The sequence below is a fragment of the Mustelus asterias genome, chromosome 4, assembly GCF_964213995.1.
Source record: "Mustelus asterias chromosome 4, sMusAst1.hap1.1, whole genome shotgun sequence".
Taxonomy (NCBI): domain Eukaryota; kingdom Metazoa; phylum Chordata; class Chondrichthyes; order Carcharhiniformes; family Triakidae; genus Mustelus; species Mustelus asterias.
In genome coordinates, this window is record NC_135804.1 from 128602516 (window position 1) to 128617449 (window position 14934).

The 14934-nt window shown below is 43.1% G+C and overlaps 1 protein-coding gene across 4 annotated transcripts in view; it reads right to left on the minus strand.

The window, feature by feature from the left end:
* fgf13a (fibroblast growth factor 13a) overlaps positions 1-14934 on the minus strand; it is a 513436-nt gene that overhangs the window by 147079 nt on the left and 351423 nt on the right. The gene's annotated exons all lie outside the window — the stretch shown is intronic.

Here is a 14934-nt window from a genome sequence, read left to right on the forward strand (position 1 = left end):
AAAATTTCAATTACAATCTGACTGTAAAGATGATGCACTAACTCTCCTCATCACTCTGTAGACATCAACATGATTAATGGCATCATTATCCTCGAACATCTCTCTTCAATTGTCCATCTCAATGGGGCTACTATTCTTACCTAACTGCTCATAGCCAGATCAAGAGCAATGGTTTCTCTTCCTGCTTAGGTAGTGTAGCCATTGGGAGTTTTGTTTTCTTGACTTCCCAATCCTTCCTCATTCACATACTGCCCTCAAGAGATCTGATCCACTGGCACAGCCTCACACTCCTGGTAAGATCCAACTCCATTTCTCCTTTAATTCTTGGACTATCTCCTTCTTTCAAATTCTTGAAACAACAACAGCAAACTCAGCCTGGCAAAGTCCTCCTTACTAACATCTGGGGCTTGTGTCAAAATTGGGAGATCTGTCCTGCAAACGAGTCTAGTGACAGCCTGATATTGGAAAGCATGATTCTATCCCAGGCAGCACCATCACTATCCATGAGTATGTTCTTTCACACTGACAGGACGGACCGACCAGACATGGTGTCACAGTGGTATACTGTCAGGAGGGAGTTGCCCTTGGAAATCTTATCAACTCTGGACCTATAAAATCTCATTGTACCAGGTCAAACATGGACAAGGAAACTTCTTGATGATTATAACTTACCGTCCCCCTCAGCTGATGAATCTGTACTCCATGTTGAACACCACTTGAAGGTAGCATTGAGGGAGGCAAAGGTGCAGAATGTATTCTGGGCAGGGGACTTCAATGTCTATCACCAAGAGAGGTTCAGTAGCACCATGACTGCTCAGGTCCTCGAGGACATGACTGGGACAGGTAATGAGGGAACCAACAAGTGGTTAAAATCTACTTAATCTCGTCCTCACCACAGTGCTTGACAGTATCAATGGAGTGACTACCGCACGGTCCTTGTGGAGACAAAGTTCCATCTTCACATTGAGAATACCCTCCATTATTTTGTGTGGCACTATCACCGTGCTAGATGGGATAGACTTTGAACAGATTTAGCAACTCAAAGACTGGGCTTCTATGAGGCGCTGTGGGCCATTAGAAGGAGCAGAATTACTCAACCACAATCTGTAACCTCATGGTCTGGCATATCCCCCACTCAATCACAACAACAAGCCATGGATTGACCCTGGTTCAGTGAAGAGTGCAGGAGGGCAGGCTAGTGGCAACATCAGGCAAACGTAAAAATGAGGCATCAGCCTGGTGAAGCTACACAGAACTACCTGCGTGCCAAACAGCACAAGCAACAAATGAAAGACAAAACTAAGCGATCCTACAACCAATGGATCAGATCTAAGCTCGCAGTCCTGCCACATCCAACCGTGAATGATGGTGGATAATTAAACAACTCACTGGAGGAGAAGGCTCCACAAATATTCCCACCCTCAATGATGGAGGAGTCCAGCACATCAGTGAAAAAGATAAGACTGAAGTATTCACAGCAACCTTCAGCAAGAAGTGCCGAGTGGATGATCCATCTCGGCCTCCTCCAGTGGTCCCCAGCATCTTGGGTGCCAGTTTTCCAAATCAATTTACTCCACATGATATCAATAAATGGCTGAAGTTTCTGGATACTACAAGGATTATGGGCCTTGACAACATTACAGCAATAGCACTGACAACTGGTGCTCCAGAATTAGCTGCACCCAGAGTCAAGATGATCTTGTTACCTATTAGAATTGTGGAAAATTGCCCAGGTACGTCTGCCCCCAAAAAGTATGACAAATCCAACCCAGCCAATTACTGCCCCATCAGTCTACTCTCGATCATCAGTAAAATGATGGAAGGGATCATTGACAATGCTATCAAGCAGCACCTGCTCAGCAATAACCTGCTCTCTGAAACTCAGTTTGAGTTCCACCAGGGCCACTCAGCTCCTGACCTCATTACAGCCTTAGTCCAAACATGGGAAAAAAATGAGCTGAGGTGAGAGTGACTGCCCTTGACATCAAAGAAGCGTTTGACCAAGTGTGGCATCAAGGAGCCCCAGCAAAATTGGAGTCAATGGGAATCAGGGGAAAACTTTGCTGGTTGGAGGCATACCCGGCACATAGGAAGATGGTTGGACATAAATCATTTCAGCTCCAGGACATCAATATAGGAGTTCCTCAGGGTAGTGTCCTAGGCCCAACCATCTTCAGCTGCTTCATTAATGACTTTCCCTCCATTATAAGGTCGAAGTGGGGATGTTCGCTGATGACTGCATAACATTCAGCACAATTCTCGATTTCTTCGACACTGAAGCAGTGTGTGCCAACATGCAGCAAGACCTGGACAATATCCAGGTCAGGTTGACAAATGACACATAACATTCGTGCCACACAAGTGCCAGCAAAAGACCATCTCCAACAAGACAGAATTGAACACTCGCTCTTTGACATTCATTCAATGGCATTATCATCGCTGAATCCGCCATTGTCAAGATTCAGATGGGGAGGAAGGAGCAGCGCTCCAAAAGCTCGTGATTCCAAACAAACCTGTTGGACTTTAACTTGGTGTTGTGAGACTTCTTACTAAGTCAGGAGTGTGATGGAATACTCTCCACTTGCCTGGATGGGTGCAGCTCCAACATCACCATCCAGGACAAAGCAGCTCACTTGATTGGCACCCCATCTATCACCTGCAAATTCACTTCCTCCGCCACTGACGCGCAGTGACATCCATGTGTACCATCGACAAGATGCACTGCAGAAACTGTTGGACAGCACCTTCCAATTCAATCATCTCCAATACCTATGTTGGAGTAAAATCAAAATTAAAGGATACAAAATGGTTACCTGGCACAAAATGGACTCTGGGAAAAGACATTAAGATGTGCTGACTTGGGCACAGACATTGCACAGCAAGTTAAAACCGGTTAGTGTTTAAATTGCTGCAGGAAACAGATCAGACCTTGAGGCACCTTAGCTACTTGAGATAAAGCAGAACCAAAACAATGAGTTTTGATAACAAGATCAGTCGTTGATGGGGGACATAAATTCATAAATGTATCTACTCTATGTATAACGATGTGATAACTGCTGATGTCTGTACTTGTCTACTCAACGTATAATGATATGATAACGGCTAATGCCCGTACTTGTCTATTATTTGAAAGTGTATAAAGATGCTCAACTGCCATTGTAAAGTTGAGAAGGTGACTGCGTGCACTGCGGAGAGCCCAGCGCTTCTCCCAAAGCTTTGTCCGATAAAACTGCATATCGGAAAGAGCATCTGACTATCCACTCTGTCCATGCCACTCAATCTTGTAGGCCTTTATCAGGTCACCCCGTCAACCTCCGTTGTTCCAGTGAGAACAACAAGTTTATCCAACCTCTCCTCATAGCTAATACCCTCCATACCAGGCAACATCCTAGTAAACCACTTCTGTACCCTCTCCAAAGCATCCACATCCTTCTGGTAGTGTGGTGAACAGAACTGTACACAATATTTGAAATGTAGCCTAACTAAGGTCGTGTACAGCTGCAGCATGACCTGCCAATTTTTATACTCAATGTCCTAACCGATGAAGGCAAGCATACCGTATGCCTTCTTGACTACCTATACTCCACACAAATCTCCTATCTCTCCATCTTGCCCTTCAAAATTCTATTCCTTCCCAATAGTACAATATCCTCCACCATCACACACAATGCTGATTATTAATCTGTAATGTATTTTATCATAGAAACATAGAAGATAGGAGCAGGAGGAGGCCATTCGGCCCTTCGAGCCTGCTCCGCCATTCATCACAATTGTGGCTGATCATCCAACTCAAAAGCCTAATCCTGCTTTCTCCCCATTCGCCCCAAGTGCTATATCTAGCCCCTCTTAAATACATTCAATGTTTTGGCATCAACTACTTCCTGTGGTAATGAATTCCAGAGGCTCACCACTCTTTGGGTGAAGAAATGTCTCCTCATCTCTGTCCTAAATAGTCTACCCTGAATCCTCAGACTGTGACCCCTGGTTCTGGACTCCCTCACCATCGGGAATGTCTTCCCTGCATCTACCCTGTCTAGTCCTGTCAGAATTTTATTAGTCTCTACGAGATTCCCCCCCCCCCCTCCTCATTCGTCTGAACTCCAGTGAAAACAATCCTACCTAGTCAATTTCTCCTCAGTTCTGCCATCCCCAGAATCAGCTTGATAAACCTTCGCTGCACTCCCTCGAAAGTAAGGACATCCTTCCTCAGAAAAGGAGACCAAAATTGCACACAGTATTCTAGATGTGGCCTCACCAAGGCCCTGTATAATTGCAACAACACATCCCTGCTCCTGTACTCAAAACCTCTCACAATAAAGGCCAAGATGCCATATGCCTTCTTTACTGCCTGCTGCACCTGCATGTTACCTTCAGTGACTGGTGTACAAGGACACAGGGTCCGCTGCACACTCCCCTCTCCCAATTTGGAGCCATTCAGGTAGTAATCTGCCTTCTCTTATCAATCCAGTTCAGAATACAGCAGCTGAACCTCAAAACTTATCTCCACAAGAACATCGACAGTATTTATCGTTTAGCTTGCTTTAGTATTACATCATAAAGCTCAACCATTTCAGTGCCAACATATTGAAGATATTGCAATCAACACAATGATTGAATCTTGAAGAAGAGTCGATAGCATCACAGCAAAGTCCAATTGCAAATGATTGAGATGTAAGATACAATCAGTCAGCTCAGAATCTCACTCTCCAAACTGACTAATTAGATTGTGCATTTCACCCACTTTTGGCAAGAACATTTTTATATTAAATTCTCAGCTTCTCATCAGAACAAAGCATCACATTGCTTGTGTCAATGCAGCTACTCTCATCCTAGTAAGCAGCAAGTCTTTCATTACACTCCTGACTTGAGCCAAGCAGGTGGTAGCAAGGCTTTAAGAAATCAGAAGTTGAGTCAATCACTTCAAAATACTCACTCCCTGACCTGCTATATACAATGACCAATTTTTTTGGACCAACCAAATAAACTAAACCAAATTAACGAGGAGGCAAATTAAAAGGGGTAGCTCCCAAAAGGAGGGGAACAACTCGAAACAAAAGACAAAGTGGGCTATATGTAATGACCTCAACAAGGCCCATGATGTGGGCCTATTGAGGTAATGATTACCTGCCCAATTAGGAAGTCTCACTTGTGTAAATATTGAGGAGTGTCAGGGTTACTGACACTCTGGATTCTGACTTTGTACCTGAAGCATTCTTAGGAGTGGAATTGTGTTTGTAAATAAAGGGAATCTGGTGAAGGGATGCCAGCTTCTCACTATAGAAGTCACAGTATTTAGGTGGTTAGTCCAGTTGAGTTCCTGAATAATGATGACTGACTGCCCCAGGGTGGTCATAGTGGGGAAACTCTGAAGAAGATGCCTTCTTTAGCTTGGCATTCATGTTTGATCATGCCTCTGAAAAGCTTCATAATGTTTTACAATTAATTAAAGATAAATGGAGGCAGAGTGGAAGAGTGGAAGATTTTTTATTATTTTCACTGGATGTGTGCTGGATAGGCAGCATTTAGTGCCCAACCCTAATTGCCCTTAAGATGGTGATGAACTGTCTTCTTGAGCCACTGCAGACCATGTGGTATAGGTACACCCACAGTGCTGTTAGGGAGGGAGTTCTAGGATTTTGACTCATTGACAGTGAAGGAACAGTGATATATTTCCAAGACAGAGCATTGTGTGACTTGGAGGTTGTGGTGATCCCAGGTATCTGCTGCCCTTGTCCTTGCAGGTTTGGAAAGTGCTGTTGAAAGAGCCTTAGCGAGTTCCTGTGCATCTTGTAGATGGGACACATGGCTACCACTGTCAATGGTGGAGGGAGTGATGTTTATGGAAGGGGTGCCAATCAGGTGGGCTGTTTTGTCCTGGATGGTGTTGAGCTTCTCGAGTGTTTGTTGGAGCTGCACTCATCTAGACAAGTGGTGAGTATTCCATCACACCCCTGATTTGTTCCTTGTAGATGGTGAGCAGGTTTTGGGAGTCAGGGGATGTTACGATAAGACCATAAGAAATAAGAACAGGAGTAGGCCATTCAGCCTCTTGAGCCTCTTCCCACCCCCCCCCCACCCCCCCCCACCCCCCCCCCCCCCCACCGCCCCCCCCCACCCCCCACCCCCACCCCACCCCCCCCCCCCCACCCCCCCCCCCCCCCCCCCCCCCCACTGCCCGACCTGTTTCCCCATATCCCCTTTTTATTAGAAATATATCTATTTCCTCCTTGAAACCATTCAATGATTCAGACTCCACCGCGCTATGGGGCAGCGAGTTCTACAAATTCACCACTTTCTGTGAGATATAGTTCCTCCTCATCTCAATTTTAAATCTACCGCCTCTCGACCGATACCTGTGACCTCTTGCTCTAGATCTTATTGAAATGATTGTCTCCTTATGTCACAACTGTACATAAATGATTACAAATTCTGCTGAGACTCCCTGAAGATCTGAAAGGTAACGTATACAAACATGTTCAATCTTTAACCAAATTCAACATCACCTTACTTTAATATTCTATTCTCCATATGCTAAATCTATTTGATTTTTTTTCTGGCCTCTTCAACTTGCAAAGAGATTCACAGAGTAAAGTCCCGCCATTCATGAGGGTTACATTCCGATGGAACATCCGAAATGATGAACATACTTTTTAACAGGAGTTAATTAGACAGAATCCAGCAATACAATGGTAGCATTTTTGCAGTTTTGCAGTTACTCTTCAAAAGGGGACAGCCTCTGAGCAACAAAAGACAAATTTAAAAGAATCCTCATTTAAGAGGGGGGTTTGGACATAGAATCCCTACAATGCAGAAGCAGGCCACTCAGCTCATTAAGTCTGCACTGGCTCTCTGACAGAGTATCTATCCCAGTAACCCTCACATATTTACCCTGCTAATCCCCCTAACCTACACATCTTGAGATGCTAAAGGCCAATTTGGAATGGCCAATCGACCGAACCTGCACAGTTTTGGACTGTGGGAGGAAACCGGAGCCCCGGGAGGAAACCCACGCAGAGACCACATTTCTAAGAACCAGGTTGCAAAAGGTGTGGCTTTATTATAATTGTGACCTAGATCTTTCTCTACCTCTATAACCAAATGGAACCATTGCATCACACAATGGGCTACTGAAGTAGACCAGTTGGTCCATCATGCCTGTGCTAACTCATTGAAAGCTCCACCCAATTGGTCCCACTGCTCCCTGTTATTTCCCAGACACCTGCAATGTTTTTTCCTTTCATATATTAATTCAATTCCCTTTTGAAATTTACTATCAAATTACCTGCATCACCCTTTCAGACACATCATAACTCATAGCAGAAAAATAATTCCCCTCATCCCCATTCTGGTTCTTTTCTCAATGATCTTTAAATTTGTGTTCTTGGTTAGTGACCCTCCTGGATGCAGTTTCTTCTTATCTATTCTATAAAAAGTATTTGTACCTTTAGAACACCATAATCAAACTTCTTAATCTTCTCTGCTCCAAGGAGAACAATCCCACCGCTTTCCGTCTCTCCACTGAGGTATCATTCCAGTAATTATCCTCTGCACTCTCTCTGGGATGGTTTTTATTACATAAGGTGGGGCTTTACAAAAGCATTGAGCATGCTCCATTGTATTCAATTCCTGAAACTGAACTTTTAAGAATCTGATGTGGACAAAGTATTCCTGTGGACTGGAGGGTGTCATACCTACTGTAACAACACGGAAGAATGGAAACAGGGTGACAGAGTTCCACGTCACTGAGCAGTGCAATTTAATGAACTCCTGCATACGTTAGTCATGCTTCTGTGGGTAGCATTCCCATTACTGAGTCAGCAAATTGTTGGTTCAAGTCCCACTCCAAAGGCTAGGACACAAAACCTTGACTCCCAGCCCAGTGCATGACTGAGGGAGTGCTGCACTGTCAGGTGTGCTGTCTTTTGGATGATTCATTAAACCAAAATCCATTCAGGTGGATCTAAAATTTAAGATTTGCATTAGGTAGTGCCGAGTGTCACCTAGTGTTACCTTCAGTCACTGAAGGTAAGCCTGCAGGTGCAGCAGGCGGAAAAGGCAGCAAAGGCATGTTGACCTTCATTTGTGAGAGGTTTTGAGTACAGGAGCAGGGATGTGTTGTTGCAATTAAACAGGGCCTTGGTGAGGTCACACCTGGAGTATTGTGTGCAGTTTTGGTCTCCTTTTCTGAGAAAGGATGTTCTTGCTCTCGAGGGAGTGCAGCGAAGGTTTACCAGGCTGATTCCGGGGATGGCAGGACTGATGTATGAGGAGAAATTGACTCGGTTAGGATTGTTTTCGCTGGAGTTCAGATGAATGAGGGGGGGATCTCAAAGAGACTTAAAATTCGAACAGGACGAAACAGGATAGATGCAGGGAGGATTTTCCCAATGATGGGGGAGTCCAGAACCAAGGGTCACAGTCTGAGGATTCAGGGTAGATCATTTAGGAAGGAAGTAAGGAGACATTAATTCACCCAAAGAGTGTTGAGCCTGTGGAATTCATTATCACAGGAAGTAGTTGATGCTAAAACATTGAATGTATTCAAGAGACGGCTGGATATAGCACTTGGGGCGAATGGAATCAAAGGTTATGGGGAGAAAGCAGGATTAGGCTATTGAGTTGGATGATCAGCCATGATCGTAATGAATGGTGGAGCGGTTCGAAGGGCCGAGTGGCCTCCTCCTGCTCCTATCTTCTATGTTTCTATATTTTACAATCTCCAGAATGACCCTCAGTGTTTGACAGCCAATGACTTGAGGTCACTGTTCTGTGATGTAATATGTACAAAGTTTGAATCACAAAGTCAGTTTTACTATTTTTTCTGTTTTGAAGGGTTCTGCCAGGTATCTTGGCCAGTATTTACTCCTCAGTCAATATTGCTAAAAGATAAAAGCTGGTCATTATCACATTGCTGTTTGTGGGAGCTTGCTGTGCACAAATCTGCTGCCACATTTTCTACATTATAACAGTGACTACAACACTAGAAAACAGATTGTTGGCTGTAAAGTGTTTCTGAGCTGCCCCCGGGTGTGTGAAATACGCTATATAAATGCAAGGCTGTTCTTTTTTGAACTGACTGTTCAGCACTTTTTAACCAGTTATGTCTTTCCAGTTACTATAAAATAGAATAAATTACAGGAGGGCGGCACAGTGGTTAACGCTGCTGCCTCACAGCACCAGGGACCCAATTACAATTCTGGCTTTTGGATCACTGTCTGTGTGGAGTTTGCATGTTCTCCCAGTGTCTGCGTGGGTTTCTTCCTGGTGCTCCAGTTTCCTCCCATCGTCTGAAAGATGTGCTGGTTCGGGTGTATTGGCCGTGCTAAATTCTCCCTTAGTGTACCCGAACAGGCGCCGGAGTGTGGTGACTAAGTAATTTTCAAAGGAACTTCATTGCAGTGTTAATGTAAGCCTATTTGTGATGCTAATAAATAAACTTTAGGAAACTGCTTAATTTAAAGAAAAGGTACATCCTATATCAGCTGCATACAAACTGTGTGAGATTAGAAAGTAATAGGAGGCTACCTGGTGTAAATAAATTACTTTGCTAAGACCTAAGCAAACACCAGAATGATGATGGCATACATTACAGCACAGGAGGCTATTGGGCCCATCATGTTTGCACCGACTTGCCAAATGAGCAATGCACCCAATGCCATTCCCCTGCCTTCACCCTGTAACCCCGCACATTCTTCCTTTTCAGATAACAATTGGGCTGGAAAAAAGCGAATCACATCAGTGAGTCTGGACAAAGTCTCACAAATGAAGAACCAGCTAATCAGGTCAGGACTGCTGAAAGGAAGAGGAATGCGATTTGTCACTTGTTTGAGATTAGTGGATTGGCAGTGGAAGGAGTAGTGTGGAGTGAGCTGCACTAACACTGCCAGTATATGGGGGCGGCTGTTTGTTATCTGATTAAAACACGGGAAAATCAAGGAGCTGAGTTTTTTGACTTGGGAACATATATTACCGTGACAAAAATAACTTCTACCATTAGCAAGGCTCGGTCCAGAGTGAGAATGTAGAAATTGGGGTTAGCTACATTAATTACAGCTGTAAAAATGGCAGAACCATAAGCAGGGAAATGTCAGATTTAACACACAGGAATCCCTCTGCTCGTGTGGAATGTATAACTCATCCATGTTAATATTCCAATCTTCATCTTTCCAGGGAAGGTGCTAACTTTAATGCATTTTAAAACCTTCATTAATATCGGAAGATGAGTTTGGTATGAGCACATTAAATGTTAATACGTTAACAGGCTAGAGTTGCCATTCCTTCAGGGTCAATCACGAAATATCTAATACCCCATCAGTCACAGCATCCCAGCTTGACACAGCTTTGAGAGGTGTCCACTCAGATCCACTCTCTGTTGTGTGACAGAAACAGTTGCAATTTCTGATTTTTGAAAATAAACATTTAGCAGTGAGACTTATTTATTCACTGATTTTTGAATAAAGCACAACTAAAGATAAAGTACATCATAATTTTTTTTTGTAAATAGGATTGCCTCTGCATCTCCTGACTTGAGAATACCTTAGAGAAACAGAGAGTCAGCCATCCTTGAAGATGTGTTCATATATACCTGTAAAACTCCAATGTGAGACAGTCCGTATGTAAAAGGGTGATGATCATGAGATTCAGATATCTAAAACATAATCCCAATAACCAATTCTCCAATTTTAATTGTGCTACCTTTATTCAGAATTTTGAGGAGAGGATGAGAAATGCTTTTCCAAATAAAAAGTGACAAACAATTTTTTTTTATAGATATTGGAATCACAACCATAGGAAATAAAACCAGTATCACCCCAGACACACACACACATACCTATAATCTAACAATATCATTTATGCTGATGTGGTAAAGGCAACTAGGATGTTGATAGAGGCTTGTGAAAGCATCAGGGGTCTCGACTGCTGTCTGGAGGGCTTGTAAGACCCCCCGATTGCCCCTTTTCCAGATTTTGCACCGCTCAGGCAATTAACAAGTCAGCAGTGGGTCTTCCCTCAGGGAAAAAACTCTCCAAGGATGCCAATCCCACCAACTCTTCGGTACTCAGCATTGCCACCAGGGAGGCAGTGGCTACTGCACCCATCTAAGGTCTTGCAATGAAGAGAGACCCACAGACAGATGAATAATGGTGTGAAGGGGGTTGCGGGAGATGGGGAGGGGGTTCGAGAGCAAAATGGCTCAGTGAGTCCCCCCTCCCTTCCCCCAATGCCAGGCCCCTCGATCGGGCACTAAGGGACCACCTCATGGGAGCCCACTAGCAAACACACCGTGGTTTGTCGGCCATGCTTCCTGAACAGTGAACCCCCTACCCACCGCTGCATTCATATCAGCAGTGACAGGATGAGACCTTTCAGTGGGCGATGGGATTTGAAAGTCACACAAAGGCCTTCCCACCCAAACTCAGTTGGGGCAAAGTTGCAGTGCCCACTCACCTGAATAAATACCTTCCCCACTCCACCAAACTCATCAGGGGGGAGGCACAAGATTCCACCCATGTTGATCTCTATCATAAAAAGAAAAGCTATGTATTGACAATTATAACCTTAATCTTCAACAAAACCCAAGTCTAACCATCCAATTGTGACTGAAAAAATTCAAACTATATATTGGTATATAATGCACCAAGGCAAGACACTAACAAATCACCTTCACACTTCCCGTTTGACAATATGTTAATGATGGACTTTAATTAATATTCATTCTTCCATGCTACATTAGACCAAGAGTTTCTACAGTTCTACACTCCTATCTCTGTACCAGCAGATTAACATTTTCTAACTATCGGTATACAATGCTGATGGATCATCTTCTCACCTCAGTCTGCCATTATACTGGGAGCCTGGCATCGTGCAAAAGCAGCTGCTAATAACAATAACTTTCACAGATTCTCCCACAACTGCGTTGAAAATGTCAACACTGCATTGCTAACATAATCCAATAAAGGTTAAAAATCTCAATTACCAACTTTGATTGTTCTCCTTAAAGCAGACATGGTGAATGGAGGACTTATCATAGGAGTTCAAATGTTTGTTCTAGACAGGAAAGGGTATAGAGAGTAAACAGGAATGTCGAAGCTGCAGTCAGATCAGATATGATCCTATCAAATGGTGGAACACGTTGGAGGAGCCAAATGGCCTCGTCCTCCTCCTGATTTGTATGCATACATGAATCTAACTGAGAATGTTTTGAATGCAAGCATATAACTTTAGAATTAAATATATTTGTGAAACTCTGGTGGGTAAGACTTCTCTTCTTCGGAACCCTATTGGCAAAATGCTATTGAGTTGTAATATTAGCCCTATATTTTCCGTTTCACTGATGCTGCCTAACCTGCTGAGCTTCCAAGCACATTTTCTGCTCCATCAGCAACTGCTGCGTAACATCACCCACTTCTCTCCCTGTTTCAGTTCATGTATTGCCAAAGCCCTCATCCCTGCCTTTGTTACCTGCAGACTATTCCAATGTTCTCCTGGCTGAACTGTTACTCTGTATTCTCTAAACTTGAGTTTAGCCAACACACTCTAACTATTTATCCTAATTTGTACCAAGCCGCTGTTCGCCCATCATTCCAGTGCTCACCGACATTGCTTCCAAAGTCCCAGTGACACTTTCTATATTTATTTCAAGAACTCAAAGCTCAGACGTTTTGTTTTTCGCTGCTTTTCTATCCTTACACTCAGTTTGCTTCCTGAAGTAGGTATAGGGGAACAACCATTTTGAAGTCTAAAGTACAGAAGGAGATGATTCAGTCCATCGTACTCTAGTCAGCTCTCCATTTTCATTAACCTTGATTTATAAACTGAAACACCTAAACCAGAGATTGGGAGACAACAATAACAACATCACAAAGACTTGCACAGACTTGAAATATTTAAGCCTTAACCTAAACCAATTTATCTGAATTTCACTGTGAATGTGCAACTAATATTTCAGGATGTGGTGTATACAATGTGTGATTTTCTTCTTGCAATGATCACCTAATTGCCCCAACAATTCCATCTGTCATCTGAACATTTCCTCATTCTATTTACACATTGCAGTTTGAATTTTAAAGTTGCTTAATGTCAAAGAATAGTTGGCCTAGTTTTGTATCCCTTCGAAACAACATTCAACTGAAACTGATTCTACACCAGAGTACATTTTTCTTTTAATGTGACATCTTAAGTTGTGAACACAGGGTAACATTTTCTTTTTATTTATCCTAATACAAATACAATACTAGCCCCGGGCACTACCTTGAGTCGATACGAAACAGATTGTTACCAACTAGGGAATTGATGCAAAAATGCAACAACTACTGCTGGCACAAACATATTTGCAATTTTTCCCTCAATTTGTTCTCCAATGTTAAGAAAACATTGCCAAAAATGTCCAATCTGTGTCTCTCCCACATTCTGCATCTTTATACAATATCTTTACACATCTGGTTTATTGGCTGGATGTGGAGGTATCCAGATTCTTATGCAATCTCTTGGGTTTGTGATAAATATGTCTGTGGGGATGGAGATAATGGGAGGTGTCCTTGATTATAACACTACAGGACTGGGAGATGGAATTACAGTGGGCCTGGGAATTTTGGGAATAGAATGCAAGGGATCAAAAACTGGAGATCAACAAGAGTGGGGAGCGGGTTGACAGGAAGAGCGGAGGGCAGCAGTTGGGGTCTGGGGGCTGGTGGGGGGTTGTTGGGGAATTAGCATAAATGTCTGAGGGAACAAGTGAATGTTCAAATAGAATGGGATCAGAGCGTGGCTGGTGAGCATAGCACGACATTGGGAAATGGAGTACTTTGAGCAGACAGTGAATTGGGAGTAAAACACTGCCAACAGGGATCTGCTCTCGTTAAGCTCTGGGATATGTGCAGCAGCCAGGAAGGTACCTTGCTGGCCTTATTCTGGGTTAAATAACACACATACCCAGCCAAGCAAAAAATGGAAAGGTACCGTGCATTGACAGGACTGGCTGTGCACAACATCAAAGTTTTGCTGGAAAGTACAGACTAGAATTTTTAAATTAAAACCACAGGAAAATGAGAGTAGAGACTGATAAACTTAATCATGATGGTGCGGGGAAAATCTGTGCCAATCTCTCTCCTGATCATTTTTCATCCAATTAGAAGGCTGTATTTGAGTTATATAATTTAAAGCTGAAACTCTGAACATTTACACAGAATGCCTTAAATTATTCAGACTACTCGGCTACACATCAGGGACAAAATGCAACAATTGATTTTTTGATTGGACTGCCTCTTTCCATTGCAAAAAACTATCTTTGATGTAAACAGAGTTAGCTTCTCAACAGTAAATTATTTAAATCTTATCTATTTAGCTCAGTTATCATTGAATCACACAGCACGGAGAGACTATTCAGCCCATTATGTCTGTACCAGCTCTTTGAAAAGGTTAGCCAATGGGACCCTGCTCTTTCGATTGGAGATGCCAGCGTTGGACTGGGGTAAACACAGTAAGAAGTTTAACAACACCAGGTTAAAGTCCAACAGGTTTATTTGGTAGCAAAAGCCACACATTCCCTGCTCTTTCCCCAGAGCCATCCTTTTCAAGTATTTATCCAATTCCCTTTTGAATGTTACTTTTGGAATCAGCTTCAACCACCTTTTCGTGTAGAACGTTCCAAATCACACTAACTCGCTACATAAAAGCACTCACCTAATCTTCATCCATGTTCTCTGACTGATCACCTCAAATATCTGCCCATTGGTTAATGATTCTCCTGTCACTGGAAATATTTTCTCTTCTTTTAGAACCACTCAACTTTTTCATATATTAAGTTGATCTTCACCTATCAGTAACTGCAACACTATATTCTGCACCCTATCCTTTCCTTTTCCCACCATGTACTCCACGAATGGTATGTTTTGTCTGTATAGTGCGCAAGAAACAATACTTTTCACTGTATCC